Consider the following 15,272-nt stretch of genomic DNA (forward strand, 5'->3'; position numbering starts at 1 on the left):
AAATACTGGCAATTGGGACTAGCTTAATGGTAAAAACTGGGCAGCATGGACAAGTTGGGCTGAAGGGCCTGTTTCTATGCTGTAAACCTCTATGACTCTATGTCTGAGATATTTAGATTTCTACATATTGAAACATCAAAGGATATGGGGATGGTGCGGAAAATGGTGTCAAGGGAGAAGAGTAACTATGATGCCTAGTGGTATTATTGCTTGACTATTAATCCAGAAACTAGAGACTTGGGTTCAAATCCCGCTATGGCAGATGGTGGAATTTGAACTCAATTTTAGAAATCTTGAATTAAGAATCTACTGATGACCATGAAACCATTGTCAATTGTCGGAAAAACCCAACTGGTTGACTAATGCCCTTTAGGGTAGGAAATCTGCTGTTCTTACGTGATCTGGCCTACACGTGGCACATGCAATGTGGTGACTCTCAACTGCCCTCTGAAATGGCCTAGCAAAGCCACTTAGTTCAACGGCAACTGAAGGATGGGCAATAAATTCTGGCCCAGCCAGTGATGCCCATGTCCCATGAATTGAAGGGTGGAGCAGACTTGAAGGGCTGAATGGCTTAGTCCCACTCTTATTACTTTTGTTCTTAAATTCTAATGTAAATGTTCCTTTATGCATACAGGCTCACATTTATCAGTATCAGAAGTTATATTTACAAAGCGAATAATCATGGTTCAAAGTGGCTGATATCTGGGATACAATATAGAATGATTGAAAAGTACTTGGCCACATGAGCAGATGTTACGATTGGTTTCTCTTTGATGTTGTTGAAGAAGATAAAAGCTAAATCAATTAATTGGTCGAATCTTTCCCAGGTAGCGTTCATGTGTCTCCTTGCCTTTTATCTTACAAAGACGTTCATTCATAATTCTACAAATTTTAAGACGTTCCCATTAACAGAAGTTGCAGTCTCTCGTGCGTTACCCAGATTTTGCACATCAAAAGCTTTCCGTGAAGGTATCAGTTGTTTTAGGATTTGCTGCCTGCGCTTTTCTTCAAATTTTGACACATTTTCCTCATCAGTGGTTTTCTTATTTTTTGTTCAAATGGCAGTTCAAATTCTTTCAGTTTTCAAAATTCTCCAAATGTTCATTGCTTAGAACATAAAACAGCACAGCACTAGGAACAGGCTCTTTGTCCCACAATGTTGTGCCAGACATGGCACTAAATTAAACAAATCCCTTCTTTTTGATTTAATTTGATTTATTATTGTCACATATATTAGTATAAAGTGAAAAGTATTGTTTCTTGCATGCTACACAAAGCATACTGTTCATGGAGCAGGAAAGGAGAGAGTGCAGAATGTAGTGTTACAGACATAGCTAGGGTGTAGAGAAAGATTAACTTAAGGTAGGTCCATTCAAAGTCTGATGGCAGCAGGGAAGAAGCTGTTCTTAAGTCGGTTGGTACGTGACCTCAGAATTTTGTATCTTTTTCCCAACAGAAGAAGGTGGAAGAGAGAATGTCCAGGCTGCATGGGGTTCTTAATTATGCTGGCTACTTTGCCGAGTCAGCAGGAAGTGTAGTCAGAGACAATGGATGAGAGGTTGCGTGATGTATTGGGCTACATTCATGACCTTTTGTAGTTTCTTACGGTCTTGAGCAGAGCAGGAGCCGTACCAAGCTGTGATACAACCAGAAAGAATGCTTTCCATGATGCATCTATTAAAATTCTGCCTGCCCTTGGTCCATACCCCTCTATTCTTTGCATATTCTTGAGCTAATCTAAAAGCCCTTAAACACCCCTATTGTATCTGCCTCCACCACCACCCCTGGAAGATTCCTACCACCCTCTGTGTAAAAAACTTGTCCCTCTCCTTTGAACTTTCTCCCTCTCACCTCAAGTGCATGCCCCCATTATTAGACATGCTGTACAGGCACTGGCCCCATAAAGGAGCACCGAGCTCAAGATGGTGGAACAAGCCAGGGGGGCCACGAGGAATAACACAGTCACAGCAGCAGAGCCACCCACTGAACTGCTACGGCCTCCTGGAAAGGTGAAATCTCTGACAGGGCAGATCGAGGAAGTTTGTCTCTTCACAATGACCTAAGTAGGAACACAGAAACAGGAGCAGACCATTCAGCCCATCTAGCCTGCTCATGCTGTTCAATATGTTCATAGCTGATTGGACACTTCAATGCCTTTTGCACCCACTGGACAGCACGGTGGCACAGTGGTTAGCACTGCTGCCTCACAGTGCCAGGGACCCAGGTTCTATCCCTGGCTTCGGTCACTGTCTGTGTGGAGTTTGCAAGTTCTCCCCGTGTCTGCGTGGGTTTCCTCCAGGTTCTCTGGTTTCCTCCCACAGTTCGAAAGATGTGCTGGTTAGATGCATTGGCCATGCTAAATTCTCCCCCATTGTACCCGAACAGGCGCCGGAGTTTGGCAACTAGGGGATTTTCACAGTAACTTCATTGCTGTGTTAATGTAAACCTACTTGAGACTAATAAATAAATAAATTCTGGTCCAAGATAGAGAGTGTGTGAGGCTCTGTGCCTCTGAATGAGTGAGAGAGAGAGAGAGAGTGTGCGTGTGAGAGAGGGAGGGAGCCACTGTGATGGTCTGTATGAATGTAGATGAGTGGGTGTGTGAGTGAGTTCATCTGTGTGAGTGGGTGGGTGAGCGTGAGAACGTTGAGACTGGGAGTGACCTTCCCCAAGCACTCCCATGTTCCCCACACATTAGCCAGGACAGCAGGAAAGCCTGGGCTGAAAGATTTCTGAATTCTACTGGGGCCTGCATGGATCTGTGCCACCAGAGGCGAATGCAAGGCCAGTTAGTTAACCCAATTCTTTAACTTGGCCCCGGTCCCTGCCCATTCCTGGTGACCAGGACAAGGGGCCTAGTATGTCTCCCTAGTCGGAATTTTACCGTCCTGCGTGCCACGGGAATTGGAGTAGGCAAGGGGTGGACCATGGAAAGGTCCATTGACTTCGGGCAGGATTTTACGGTTTTGGGACAAGCGAGGCTGTAAACGCCTGCCCTCTACCTCTGCTTCTTAAGGGAAGAGTTATTGGTTAACTCTGCTGTTGGTCATTTTTATTAATCACTCTTTGTTTCAAACTATCAATTTATTGCTGCAGTACTCTTTTTCCTTTTCTATTCACATTATGCCAAACTTCGTCCTGCTGAAATTAGCTCATCTTTCACTTGAGTGAAAAAGAAAATTGAAATGTGGCTCCCTCTCACAAACGCGAAGAGGTTGGACAACCCCGTGCATAGATCGCAATCATGGTATGCTGGGGGAGGGAGGGAAAGTTATTAAATCATATTGCCATTTGATTTGATTTATTATTGTCCCATGTATTGGGATACAGTGAAAAGTATTGTTTCTTGCACGCTATACAGGTAAAACATACCATTCATAGAGTACATAGGGGAGAAGGAAAGCAGAGGGTGCAGAACAAAATGTTACAGTCAAAGCTAGGGTGTAGAAAAGATCAACATAACACAGGGTAGGTCCATTCAAAAGTCTGATGGCAGCCGGGAAGAAGCTGTTCTTGAGTTGGTTGGTACGTGACCTCAAACATTTGTACCTTTTTCTCGACAGAAGAAGATGGAGGAGAGAATGTCCACGGAGCGTGGGGTTCTTGGTTATGCTGGCTGCTTTTCTGAGATGGTGGGGTGTGCAGAAGGAGTTAATGGATGAGTAGCTGGTTTGCGTGATGGACTGGGCTACATTCATGACCCTTTGTAATTTCTTGCAGTTTTGGGCAGAGCAAGAGCCATACCAACCAGTGATACATCCAGAAAGAATGCTTTCTATGGTGCATCTGAGAAGTTTGGCGACAACCATAGTGGACATGCCAAATTTTCTTAGCCTCCTGAGAAAATAAAGGCATTGGTAAACTTTCTTAACAATAGCGGCGGCATAGAGGCAGATAGTTGGTGATCTGGACACCGAGAAACCTGAAGTTCTTGACCATTTCCACTTCATCCCTATTGATGTAGATAGGGACATGCCCCCTTTTTTTAACTTTGATTTATTATTGTTACTATTGGGATATAATGAAAAGTATTGTTTTTTGCGCGCTATACAGACAAAGTACACCATTCATAGAGAAAGAAAGGAGAAAATGCAGAAGGTAGAGTTACAGTCACAGCTAGGGAAGGGAGAAAGATCAACTTAATATGAGATAGGTCTATTCAAAAGTCTGATGTCAGCAGGGATGAACCTGTTCTTGAGTCGGTTGGTACGTGACCTCAGACTTTTGTATCTTCTTCCCGGTGAGAAAGGTGGAAGAGAGAATGTCCACTACACTTCCTGAAGTTGATACTATCTCCTTCGTTTTACTGACATTGAGGAAGAGATTATTGTAGTTACACTGTTTCCCTGGTTTCTCTATCCCTTTCCTGTACTCAACATATGAATTCAATGCAAATTTTTAACATCTCTATTAAATTTCCCTTCAACCTTCTCTGCTTCAAGAACAACAATCCCAGCTTCATCACTCTCTCTCTCTCTCTCTCTATGCGGGAAGCCCTTCTTCCCAATGATTAATCTGCCAAATATTCTGGGTACTCTCTCCAGGACTCTGTCAAATAGTTTGTGGAACAAGGAAGGTATTATTTCAAATGCCTCCATCACAATTCACAAGCAGAATTAATTCATTTGCTTGTTTGTTTGTGAAGCCTTGAGGAGCTTTCAGTACGAAATTGGAATCCTTTATTGCCAAAGAGTCATCACGATTTCTATTCTTATCCTCCACATGTGGTTGAGGGAACCATGGAGATGTCTTTAATATTTCCATGTTTACGCTCTGACACTAAATGCAAATGTTCCTCCTCTATTGATGCAAATATTCATCATATAATTAGAATATCAATTAGAATAGGAACCTTATGGTACAGCGCACCCTGATGACCAATGGGAAAATACCCCTGATCAGGAGGGAGGCAATGGTGTGGTGGTATTGTTGCTAGACTATTAATCCAATTCAACTCATGTTCTGGGGATCTGGGTTCAAATCCTGCCGCAGCAGATCATGAAATTTGAATTCAAATTTTAAAAAATCTGGAATTAAGAATCTATTAATTGTTTCCTCTGAAGAAACTCTTCAAAAACGCAGCTAATGAAAATACAACAAACCTTGCTCCAACTTATAAACCAAAGAAAGGGTTTAATGAAGAAACATCATTACTCCAAACTTGGGGTCTCACACTGGGTCCTCCAAGCTTCCCACAATTCTACCTAGTTCCTTATTTATAGTGAATCAGCTAGTCAGCTGACCCTAACATCTTGTTCCCATTGGTTACGTTACATCCAATCAAAATTGTCACCGGGTTACATTCTAACATTAATGACCATGAAAGCATTGTCGATTGGCGGAAAAACCCATTTCGCGCCCGTTTATGCCCCTCATTCCCTCATAGTTAACTTATGACCCTTGACTCATCAACCACCTCCCCCATGGCCCCTCTTGCCCACCATGCCAACCTCTGCCCCTCTATCCACCACCATTTCCCTTTATAGCCCCTATGCCAACTTAGTGCTAATTCATGCCAATCATGTCGTCTGTACTTGGTCTGCCCTATATGTGACTTCAGAGCCATAGCAACGTTGTTGACTCTCAACTGCCCTTCAAGAGCAACTAAGGATAGGCAATAAATACTGGCCCAGTCAGTGCCGCCCATGTCCCATGAATTAATTATAAAAAAACTACCAGGAGAGGCAGAGGGGGACAGAACATAGGCCTACAGGTTCTCCCGGCCTGCCTAGGTCATGGTGCAGCCAAAGGCCATCTGGGTAGTGGGTTCTTCTCTCCCCCACTCCGAACTGTGCCTCCACCAACACCCTGAACAGGTGGCCTGGCTGCTGGATTTCTGTCCCCAACTCGGGAGCACTGAGTCAAGTAAAATGTTGATTCCATAAGCCCAATACAGTGAAGCGTGCTGGATGGTCAGATTTCTGGACAGAGAGGGTTAGGTGTTAATAGGAGTCAGACCAGTCACCATTAGAAACAGTTCAGAGGCAGCCACAAGGGCTGTCAGGTGCTGACGTGGCCTGTGTGAGAGGCCACATTAGGTGTTGCAGCATCTTGTCCCAGCTGTGAAAGATAAATCAAGGAAACAAAGAATGCCCCTCTACACTCACCTTGTACACATTCCCCATGCCACACATGCCACCTTGTACCTCCTCTTGCCCCTCTATGTCCCTCATTCCCACACATTAATTATGACCACCTCCCCCACGGCCTCTCATACTCATCATGCAAACCTCTGCCCCTCTGTTCATCACCATTTACCTTTATAACCCCTGTGCCAACTCATGCCAACCATAGATTCCCTACAGTGCAGAGCAGGCCATTCGGCCCATCAAGTCTGCACCAACTCTTCCACAGAGTTATTTTTATCCAGGCCCTCTCCTCATAACCTCATCATTTAGCAAGGCCAATCCACTAAACTGATGCATCTTTGGACACTAAGGGAAAATTTAGCATGGCCAATCCATCTAACCTACACATCTTTGGACTGTGAGCGGAAACTGGAGCACTCAGATAACCCACACAGACATGGGGAGAATGTGCAAACCCCGCATAGAGAGTCATCCAAGGCTGAAACTGAACCTTAGACTCTGGAGCTGTGAGACAACAGTGCTAACCACTGTGCACCCCACCCTCCTTCCTTTGCTCTTACACTCTCCATTGCCTATTCACCCAGTATTTACGATGGACAGACTGCATGAGCCATGCTGAGATGAAATAAAATAATGTTCTATTTGTTCATTGCAGACTTTCTTTAAAAATAACTCTGATGCATAAACACCTATTCATTATATTTAAATTCATTCAACTACTTCATCCTTTATGAAAGAAATAATGTGTTCAAGTTTTTAATTCCTTATAAAAACAAACATTTGTATTCACATCCCCATACCAAAACCTACTTGGAGCTGTCGAAGTGTGAAGTGACAGCACCCCATTGTGCTAATGATAGATTGTGAGTTATGCTGCACAAATCCTATAGTGATTGCTGCCAAACTTATGTCAAAGGACAAAGTAAAATAGGAAACACTTTTTTTTTTAGAAACTACACACTTTTTTTATTGTGGTCTTATGGTGTTACACTGGGACAGGACTTCTGTAATTGGGGCTCCAGCATCACTTTGGCAAAGCTAAGATCCTCTCCATTCCCCACGAAAATTCAGGCCAGTCATTGTGTACAAGGACACCCAAGTCCCTCAGAAAATTTCCCAATTCCTCACCATTGAGTGCATTTAAAAAACTACTTTAATTGTTTGGAAAACATTTTGGGTACCCCGAGCTTATGCAGGATTTGCCTTTGAAGAATAAAATTGTTGACAGATCAATGGGCTAGAACGATAACTTGAATGCGCCGATCCCTCTTGATGACATCCACTGGCACGGTGGCACAGTAGTTTGCACTGCTGCTTCACAGCGCCAAGGGACCCAAGTTCGATTCTGGCCTTGGGTCACTGTCCATGTGGAGCTTGTACGTTTTCCCCATGTCTGCCTGGGTTTCCTCTGGGCCCTCTGGTTTCCTGCCACAGCCCAAAGATGTTAGGTTAGCTGGATTGGCCACAGTAAATTGCTCCTGTCTAAAGAAGTGCAGGTTAGGTGGATTGGCCATGCTAAATTGCCCCTGAGTCTGGAATTTTACCACCCCACCTGCCGCAGGAATTGGAGAGGGCAAGAGGAGGACAACAGGAAGGACCATTGACCAAGGGCAGGACTTTAGAGTTTCAGCATGAGCAAGGCCATAAAGTACCGCCCTCAGTGCTCATAGAACCCTACAGTGCAGAAAGAGGCCCTTCAGCCCATCGAGTCTGCACCAAACACAATCCCACCCAGGCCCTATCCTCCATGTCCCTACATATTATACCCACTAATCCCTCTAACCTACGCATCCCTGGACACTAAGGGGCAATTTCTTAGCATGGCCAATCAACCTAACCCGCACATCTTTGGACTGTGGGAGGAAACCGGAGCACCCGGAGGAAACCCACGTGGACACGAGGAGAATGTGCAAACTCCACACAGTGACACGAGCCAGGAATCGAACCCAGGACCCGGGAGCTGTGAAGCAGCAGTGCTAACCACTGTGCTACCATGCTGTCCAGTGTCCCAAGATGTGCAGGTTAGGGGGATTGGCCATGTTAAATTGCCCCTTAATGTCCAAAGGAGTGCGGGTCAGGTGGATTGGCTATGCTAAATTATCCCTTAGTGTCCCAAAATGTATAGGTTGGGGGATTAGCAGGGTAAATATGTGGGGTTACAGGCCTGGGTAAGGTACACTGTTAGAGAGTCAGTGCAGACTCAATGGGCTGAATGGCCTCCTTCTGCACTGTATGGATTCTGTGAACCCAGCACTGCCTTCAGGGCACTCTCTACAAGGTAAAGAAAGATTTATTGACATTAAAATAAAACTGAACCCATCAGGGAGGCCACACCTCTCATGCTAATGACCTCTGAAGAGCAGCATTGTGTTGCCATGACAATGGAAGCCTGGGAATTGGGTTTAGTCTATTCTTGGCTACCCATGAATTATTGAACAAATTCGCAGGAGGATTCCTTACGTGCACACAGAAAACCAAAGTTTAAAGAGTGGATAAAGCCACAGTGAGAAAGCCCAGGAGATCACACATCGCGATTTGGATGGTGGATTAGATATGCAAAGCTGCACAGTGGAGCTCTGAGGCCAGAGGCAAGGGAGCCAATTAAACTCCAATAATCTACAGGCTACCTTGAGAGCCTGCCTGAATCCACCTTTACACTTCACAATGCCAAACTGTCATCTGTTAATGTGCCTCTTGTAATGCAATTCCCATTTGAAAAGTGGCCTTATCTCCTTAGCTTGTGATCTCTACTCATGTCAAAAGTTGGTACAAATTCATTCAATAGTAAAAAGGAAGTTTCGTTTGCTCTGTCTGCTGCCTGTGTTACATTTATGTCTGTTTTTTTAAACTTTATCATTAACTAAGGCATTTATTTTCAACTGATCTTATTTATCATTTCAGGAGAGTAGACCTCCTTCTGCGCAATGTGATCCTAAAGAGCAATTAGAATGATTGAATTGCTTTTCTGAAATGGTGGTTAGCACTTCTGCCTCACAGCGCCAGGGACCCAGGTTCGATTCCGGCCTTGGGTCACTGTCAGTGTGGAGTTTGCACATTCTCCCCGTGTCTGCGTGGGTTTCCTCTGGGTGCTCCAGCTCCCTCCCATAATCCAAAGATGTGTGCGTTAGGTGGATTCACCATGCTAAATTGTCCCTTAGTGTCCAAAAATGTGCAGGTTAGGTGGATTGGTTATGCTAAGTTGTCTCTTTGTGTCCAAAGATATGCAATTTAGGTGGATTGACCATGTTAAATTGCCCATTAGTGTCTAAAGATGAGAAGTTTAGGTGGTTTGGCCATACTAAATTGCCCCTTATTGTCCAGCGATGTTCAGGTTATGTGGATTATCCATGGTAAATGCATGGAGTTATGGGGATACAGCAGGTGGTTGGGGGGGAACTCTGTTTTGGAGAGTTGGTGAAGACGTGATGGGCTGAATGGCCTCCTTCTGCACTGTAGGGATTTTATGGCGTTGGCATAGTGAGCTAACTAGCCCTCTTTCTCTGCTTTGCACCACTTGTGAACCAAAGGGTTAAAACAACAGGCAGTTACTTAAAAGAAACAGCTTTAATCAGTGATCTGACGCATAGAGGCCACTAAATCACAGCTATTATTTCAGCACTGATCCAAATGTAAGGTACATAGCTAAAAGGGACTAAAAGTGGCGCACAATTTGCTATGAGCAATTTAGCATACTCCTCTCTGCAGGATGTCAAGGGCAGCAATCATATCAAAAGCTCATCGTTATGGAAAATTATGCACTAGTTTCAGAATACTTCAACTTTGTTTAGGTTCACTTGCCATTCAACGTAAGGCAGAGAATGCATTTGTCTTTCCTTATTGCTTATGCTCATCTCCAGCATGACTTCACTGTACATTTGCCCATCGCTTCCACCCTTGTCGCTTTCCTCAGCTTTGTTACTTACCACAGCAGGGCAGGTGGGTCCTGGCAACCAATCGGGCTGCCAACTCTAGTAACAACAATAGCGTACATTTGTGCAACGTGTTCAATATTGGAAAGGTGTTTTACAGGAGCATCATGAGTCAAGATTTGAGTCAAGGAGGTATTAGGACATGTAACCAAAAGCTTGGTCAAAGAGTCGGAAGGAATTCTTCAAAACAAGACAGGGAGGATTAGAGAGGAAATTCCAGAGTTTTTAGGGTCCAGGGAGATAATGAGAGGACTGAATTAGAGGTGGCACGGTGGCACAGTGGTTAGCGCTGCTGCTTCATAGCACCAGTGACCCGGGTTCAATTCCCAGTTTGGGTCACTGCCTGTGCAAAGTCTGCACATTCTCTCTGTGTTTGCATGGGTTTCCTCCAGGTACTCTGGTTTCCTCTCAGTCTGAAAGATGTGCTAGTTAGGTGCATTGGCCGTGTTAAATTCTCCCTCAGTGTACCCGAACAGGCGCCAGAGTGTGGCGACTAGGGGATTTTCACAGTAACTTCATTGCAGTGTGAATATAAGCTGACTTGTGGCACTAATAAGAAAACTTTACAGGAGTTGGGACATTATGTTACAACTGTACAAGACATCGGTAAGGTCACATTTGGAGTACTGCGTATAGTTCTTGTCGTAAGGTTATTATTAATGCTGTCACTCTCACCTCAGCTCTGGAATTCAGCTCTTTCATTCATGTTTGAACCAAGGCTGTAATGAGGTCAAGAAATGTTGGCTCTAGTCTCTGTCCACAGATGCTGCTGAGATTTTCCAGCATTTTCTGTTTTTGTTTCAGATTCCAGCATCCGCTGTATTTTGCTCAACATAGGAGAAGGTTCATTTGGAAAGGCATTGACCACAGAGAGACTTTGCTGGGAACATGCAGAGGCCAAGGCAAGGCAGCAGAGAATGGACAAAGACCTCCAAGCAATTTATCTAACTGATCCTCCAAGTGACACCTGCTCACATGTGGCAGAGCCTAGAGATTGTCATTGGACTTATGAGCCATCCCACAACCCACTGGTCTGGAATGGATGCCATCCTGAACTCAAGGGGCTGCTTAAGAGAGACTGGTGAGTGTAATTTTATTTGAATTTATACAGTATTTCATAGAATCATATGATGACTACAGTGTGGGAAGAGGCTATTCGGTCCATCGAGCCTGCATTGCCAACAATCTCACCTAGGATCTATCCCCATAATCTACATATTTACCCTGCTAATCCCCTGACACTAGTGGAAAAGTGAGAATAAAAGTGTACATAAAAGATTAAGGGGTGACCTAATTAAAGGGCGATGATTAAAGGCTTTGATGGACTGGTAGAAAGAAACTACTTCCTGTGGTGCAGGGGTCATAGAATCCCTACAGTGCAAAAGGAGGCCGTTCAACCCATTGAACCTACACCAACAACAATCCCACCCAGGCCCTATTCCCGTAACCCCACATATTTATCCTATTAATTCTCCTGACACTAGGGGCAATTTAGCCTGGCCAATTCACCTAACCTGCACATCTTTGGACTGTGGGAGAAAACCAGGGCACCCAGAAGTAACCTGCACAGACACGGGGAGAATGTGCAGACCCCGCACAGACAGTCAGCCAAGGCCGGAATTGAACCCAAGTCCTTGGTGCTGTGAGGCAGCAGTGCTAACCACAGTGCAGCCGTGCCATCATTTCTTTTATATTAAATAATCTATTGTACTTTTGAAAGTGATTTCAGCTGGAAATGCACAGCGCTGCATCTAAATAGTGCAGTGTTTTAATCTGTACATTGTTTTTCATCCTGAATGAGAAATTTCCAAAGGAATCCAACTTTGGCTTTAACATTGATCCCTCCATGAACCCATGGTTCATTTAAAAGTTGCCTCTCTTAAGCTCATGATGTTCAGGAACTTTAAGCGATGACTTACTATATGTAAAAGAACCCATGAGCTTTGTTGAAGAAGAGCAGAGGAGATACCTTGGTATCTTGATCAATACTTATCCTTCAATCAGCAATGAGCTGGCACGGTGGCACAGTGGTTAGCACTGCTGCCTCACAGCACCAGGGACCTGGGTTCGATTCCCAGCTTGGGTCACTGTCTGTGAGGATCTGCATGTTCTCCCCATGTCTGCTTGGGTTTCCTCTGGGTGCGCCGGTTTCCTACTACAGTCCAAAAAACATGCTGATTTGAATCATAGAATCCCTACAGTGCAGAAGGAGGCCATTTGGCCCATCAAAAGTGCACTGACAACAATCCCACCCAGGCCCAATCACCATAATCCCAAATATTTACCCTGCTAATTCCCCCTACCCTACACATCTTTGGGACACTAAGAGACAAATTAGCATGGCCAATCAACCTAACCCACACATCTTTGGAGTGTGGAAGGAAACTGGAACATCTGGAGGAAACCCACGCAGACGGGGAGAACGTGCAAACTACACACAGTCACCCGAGGCCGGAATTGAATCCAGGCCTCTGGTGCTGTGAGGCAGAGTGCTAACCACTGTGCCACCTCACAGTGCATTGGCCATGCTAAATTCTCTCGGTGTACCTGAATGGGCGCCAGAGTGCAGCGAGTAGGGGATTTTCACAGTAACTTCATTGCAGTGTTAATGTAAGCCACTTGTGACACTAATAAACAAACTTTTAAAAGAATTGCCCCTTAAGTGTCCCAAGATGTGTAGGTTAGATGGATTAGCCATTGGAAATGTGTGGGGTTGCAGGGATAGGGCGGGGGAGGGAGTCCTGTGCGGGATGCTCTGATGGAGAGTTAATGCAGACTTTTTGGGCTGAATGGCTTCTTCCACACGAATGAAAACAAAATAGAAACAGATTATTTGGTCATTATCACGTTCCTGTGTGTGGGATCCTCTGTATGGGGGTTTGCTCCGGTTAAAATGCTTCATTTTAAGGTATTTCTGCCTCACGTAACTAATTATGCTGTGCCTTAAAACTAACTTAAGCTAATTTGACCACATTTTAAAACTAAGCTTGGAATTCTGGGTTTAGCTTAGAAACTTGGCTACATTTGAATGTTAAGCAAGAATGATTTTTGAGATAAAAAGACTTTCTCATAAGGTAAACAAGCCTTTATGGTTACAGCTGAGAATTGTTTTCTGGAAGTTAGACATTGGTTTCATAGAATCCCTGCAGTACAGAAAGAGGCCATTCAGTCCGTCAAGTCTGCGCCGACCAGAATCTCACCCACGCACCATAACCTCACATATTCACCCTGTTAATCCTCCTGACACGAGGGTCAATTTAACACAGCCAGTCAACCTAACCATATGGTGGTTAGCACTGCTGCCTCACAGGGCAGCCGGAGACCCGGGTTCAATTCCTGACTTGGGTCATTCTTCCCACGTCTGCTTGGGTTTCCTCTGGGTACTCCGGCTTCCTCCCACAGATTGAAAGACGTGCTGGTTAGGTGCATTGACCCAAACAGGCACCGGAGTGTGGTGACTAGGGAAATTTCACAGTCACTTCATTGCAGTGTTATTGTAAGCCTACTTGTGACTAATAAATATAAATTTTAACCTGCACAACCTTGGAGTGTGAGGAAATGAAGCATCTGGAGGAAACCCATGCAGACACGGGGAGAATGTGTAAACCCCATACAGGCAGTGACCCAAGGCCAGGATTGAACCCAGGTCCCTGGTGCTGTGAGACAGCAGTGCTAACCACTCTTTCTACTGTTTGTACCTGATAATTTCACAACATAGCATAAAAAGTTATAACGCTCTATAAAATTATATGTTTTCTGTTCAGTTGCTATTTGAAAGCTATAAAAGCTTTTGAGTCAAGATCTCGCTCTCTCTCATCAGTAAACCAATCTCTTTCACTTTCTGTAAAATTCTGTTTCTAAAGGATGCTTGATAAAGAAGTTTCTCCTTTGAGAAGCTCAAGTTCTTTCTGAAGAAGAAAATAGATCCGACACTGTGTGTGGGAGTTTGCTGTGAATAAATTGTTTGCAGTATTTCCTGTAGCAATGACTACACTTCAGAAAAAGGATTTCATTGGCCGCAAAGTACTTTGAGATATCCACATATCTCAATACATGTCTTTCTTTCTTTCCTTTCAAATGCACATAGCCAAGATGCCATTAAAAAATGTGCTTTGTCAGCACTCTGGCTTAATTTCAAACCAAGCCTGCAATTCATAATTGGACAAATGTGCCTCATTACGGTGCGACAAAAACAGAAAATGCTGGAAGATCTCAGCAGGTCTGACAGCATCTGTGGACAGAGAATAGAGCCAACGTTTCGAGTCTGGATGAACCTATGTCAGATTTGAATATCTAGGCTTGAAATGTTGGCTATTCTCTCCCCACAGGTGCTGTCAGACCCACTGAGGTTTTCCAGCATGTTTCTGTTTTTGTTTCAGATTCCAACATCTGTGGTATTTTGCATTATCTCATTACTGTGGGAATTTGTTGTCATTCAATTGATTCCAGGTAATATTGGGTGGAATTTTACCAGCATGCCTGCCCAGCCCAACATTCACACGATCCCACCCAAGGCCAACAGAGAATACCGTTCTCCAAGCCTCGCCCGTCCCCGGGAATCGGGGCAGGCGTGCTGGTAAAATTCCGGCCATTGTCTCCTCTTCAGACGTCACCTCCAGCACTTTCAGGAGAAGTCCTACTTGTCACAGGTCTTTGCAACAAAAACCGCAATACTGTGCTCATTTAAATGTTGTCACTGGAAAGAAGATATGGAATTGCCAACAGAAGGAATTAAATCTCTTGCGCAGTGCACGGACGGGTTCAGTGATCTATAAATCAAAGGCATCAAATCACTGCGTGTACAAACATCCATTATCACAAACCTGCTGGCAATCTTGAAGTATTAGCTTGATGTGAGCTAATATTTTCCAAATTATAGCATGCAAAAGTAAACCATCCTTCAGACAATTAAGCCCAAGTACCTGATTCATTACAGAATTAGAGATGGTGATTGCGCCAAGACATATCATGCCAAGCCTCTCGGAAAGAACTTTAATGTATGATTTCTTTCCCCCCTGAACTATATCTCATTACTGAAAGGTCTGCCCTTAGTTTAGCTGGTAAAGTGACAGCCTAATGCAATGATAAACCACATAGAATCCCTACAGTGCAGAAGGACGCTACTCAGCCTGCACTGACCACAATCCCACCCAGGCTCTATCACCGTAACCCACATATTTACCCTGTTAATCCCCTAGATACTAAGAGACAATTTAGCATGGCCAATCAATCTAACCTGCACATCTCTGGG

The 15,272-nt window shown here is 44.3% G+C and overlaps 1 protein-coding gene across 2 annotated transcripts in view; it reads right to left on the bottom strand.

Annotated features, from left to right (window-relative positions):
• The window catches only part of lrrc3 (leucine rich repeat containing 3), a 77,162-nt gene that overhangs the window by 52,579 nt on the left and 9,311 nt on the right, over positions 1 to 15,272 (bottom strand). Inside the window, exon 2 of one of the 2 annotated variants that reach the window (XR_013888135.1) lies at positions 6,755 to 7,517. The exons of the other annotated variant lie outside the window; for it this stretch is intronic. The gene's annotated coding sequence lies outside the window, so the exon portion shown is untranslated. Of the gene's footprint in view, positions 1 to 6,754; positions 7,518 to 15,272 lie in introns of those variants that run through there. 2 annotated transcript variants of the gene reach the window in all.

Source organism: Carcharhinus amblyrhynchos, chromosome 11 (genome assembly GCF_965287045.1).
Source record: "Carcharhinus amblyrhynchos chromosome 11, sCarAmb.v2.hapA, whole genome shotgun sequence".
NCBI classification, from domain to species: domain Eukaryota; kingdom Metazoa; phylum Chordata; class Chondrichthyes; order Carcharhiniformes; family Carcharhinidae; genus Carcharhinus; species Carcharhinus amblyrhynchos.